Source organism: Globicephala melas, chromosome 3, assembly GCF_963455315.2.
Source record: "Globicephala melas chromosome 3, mGloMel1.2, whole genome shotgun sequence".
Lineage (NCBI taxonomy): Eukaryota > Metazoa > Chordata > Mammalia > Artiodactyla > Delphinidae > Globicephala > Globicephala melas.
The window spans coordinates 65,482,159-65,485,075 of record NC_083316.1 but is presented as its reverse complement, the minus strand read 5'-3'; the positions used below and the strand labels follow the sequence as shown (position 1 = coordinate 65,485,075).

Sequence of the window (2,917 nt, the reverse complement as noted above, 5' to 3'; positions counted from 1 at the left end):
CATTTGGCAAAGACAAAGACTTTACATTTTAAGCATATTTATAACAAGATGCTGTGGCTTTGGTTCAAATTTAACTGTACCCTCTGGCCTGCACTGCTTTGCATTCCAATCCTCACCCACCACACCCTTGCCAATTTAATTTCAAATTATTTTTAATTGAGACTGAACACTTTACAAATTTGGGGTGTTGTGAATATAATTTATGGGGACCAGCTGGAGAGCCAAAACTTTGATCAGATTGTAAATGTTAATGGAAATACCTAGATGTAAATGATTGATAGCTTAATTTGACCCATCTAATTGATTGTTTTTCACAGAAATACCTCTACTTCTTGAAGTTCTGAGACTGTCATCCTTCATTTCCAGAAAAGGAGAAAAATGTGTTAAATAGCACTTACCTTCTTTGAATGGTGTGTTTTCTGTGATTTCTATTATTAATTGTAAAAACTCAATTTCTGACCTCCCTATTACATTGTTAGTTTTATCAACTAATTACTGATGTGTTTTTATAATAATATCTGAAAGCAATTTTTAAAGTTGTGTTTAAATTGTGTCGGGTTTTGTCATGAGATTTCTCATATGACTGTTAGAAAATGACTTAGAAAAATAATTGATCAGCTTAGCGTCTCTCTTCACGTACAGCTGTTTCTAAACCCCGTGGCTGAATCCAGAGATCAAAGATTACAATCATTCTGGTTTTCAGATTGGATGGGTACTGAAAGGAAGAGCAGTGCTTTTGTGAATATCCAGCCATTCTACAAGTGCTGCCTCTGACTTCTGATTCTGAAATGAGAGTCAAGGGAACATTTTGGCCTGGGGCAGGACAGGGGAGAAGAAAGAGACAATCCTTACCCCTCCCACCACTGCCTCGCCCTGTGCCCATGCCCTTGTTTCTGCTGAGAACTCGCTCTTTTTGACAGCTGCTCACACTTGAATCTTGAAGACTAAAGCTAAAGGATTCTGCTGGGCATTCCAGAACAGATCATTATTTGCCTTTATGTCCTATAAGAAAGTCCCTTTCAGCAAGATATCTCTTGCTGACGATCAGGCTATTGTATATGGTAGTGAAAAAACATTGCCTTAGGAGTCAGAATCCTAGGTATTAGTCTCAGACCTCCTATGGCTAATCTAATCCCTGAGCTACTTTTTAAAAGCCTAGACCAGCAATAGACATTTTTAATGCTACACATGTAATTTATGGGTACTAGAAGGAGACAGCCAAAACTCCCCTTTCGTCTAATTTTTTAATATTAATGAAAAAAGGCTAGAATTAAATTATTTACTTGACACTACTTGGTTCACTCTCATAGGCCTAATTATCTCCTCAATTCCTCTTCTCAGCTTCACTTGCTGTGGTGCTGTCAGCTGTCTGCACAGGGTAGCCTGTTTCTACTCCTGGGCCCAGAAAACTCAATCACAGAGCCAGGGAGAACCACCTGCTTTCATTCATTAGATGTATTATAATTTAAAGTATTGTGAAATGAAGAAAGCTAAACCTATGTTCTACTGTAATTAAAAGAAAAAAATTAAAATCTAATGGAGATATTTTGAGTGTTTTGTGTTATTGTACTAATACAGCATCTCTCTAAAGTTGACCATTAATACCCAGGAAAAAAATGAGGAAATAATTATTGTTATTACTTATTAGGTGAAATCTCAACTTAGGATCACAGACATGGTTACTGCGTTAGATCATCATATTTTGATTAATCTCTCTCGCCAACCAGACTCTAAGCCCCTGGATGGCAGTTCCATCCCAGTGTGTACCAACCACAGTCTGATGACATATGAACCATCATAGAAGATTTTGAAAACATTGAAAATATTCTTTAGTGATAATAAAGGGCAAGAAATGAAAAACTTTTATAAAAATTAAAATAAATAAACTCAAGTGGCATGTAGAAATTAAGACTGCATTTTTTTTTTTTTAAGTTTGGGTGATATGTATGTAATGATCAGTGGGACCGCTTTTTTTTTTTTTTTTAATATGGAATGCTTCACAAATTTGTATGCCATTCTTGCACACTGGCCATGCTAATCATCTTTGTTTCCTTCCAATTTTAGTATATGTGCTGCCAAAGCGAGCACAGTGGGACCTTTATTTCAACTCAGTGCCTGGCACAGAATGGGCCATCAGTACATGCAGTTTTAATTAATGAAGATGGTTGATACACTGATACTCACTTGGCATAAGGCATAGTATATTCTCATCACCCTATAAAATATAAGTCAACTAGCAAACTTCTCTTGATTTTAGTTTTATTTTTGGTCACAATATGTTATAGGTAAACTGATCCTTTTTTAAAAAAAAATATGAATCACAAGGTAAATAATAGAATGGAAAGACTTGTACCAATTTCCAAACCCTATTGAAGGAGGAGGGTGAAGGGTTCATAGGCAGAACCAGTGCTGGCTCACAGCAGACATCTTCCAGGGACCCCTTTATTTTCCCTTTACCTCCTCTCTTTTCTCCTCCCTCTTGTGTGACAAGCCTAGTAATTGAGGACATTTCTATGTATAAAAAGAAGCTAATCATTTTGGGAATCAAAATATCTTTAAAACTGCAAGATGAGCAGATCTGAGCTTTGCTAAGTCCGTCCACAGGTCAGCCACTAAATACTGGCCACAAACTTACAGCCAGATGAGAAATGCAGGCTAGAAGGGACAATTTAGGGGACTGGGAAGGTAAGTCAAGGACTTTTGCTCTAACCAGTAGAGGGATGGGGTGGGGGGTGAATCGATTTGAAGCAACCCTTGTCTGGGATTGTGGAAATGGGCAAGACAGTCATGTTTAGGGGAAATTTCACTTGGCATCTGGCCATGGTTATTTTGGGCCCCATCATGCTAGGCTTTTCAATCAGAATGAGTCACTTTCCTGCAGAATTTAATATCTGTAAAGCAATCATAACTGCTTGTC

At 37.4% G+C, this 2,917-nt stretch overlaps 1 non-coding gene across 1 annotated transcript; it reads right to left on the bottom strand.

Annotated features, from left to right (window-relative positions):
• Nucleotides 1-1,981: 1,981 nt before the first annotated feature.
• On the bottom strand, nt 1,982-2,088 carry LOC115848595 (U6 spliceosomal RNA). The gene has a single exon (XR_004037761.1). It is a non-coding gene; the product is annotated as a U6 spliceosomal RNA (small nuclear RNA).
• Between the last annotated feature and the right edge of the window lie 829 nt (nt 2,089-2,917).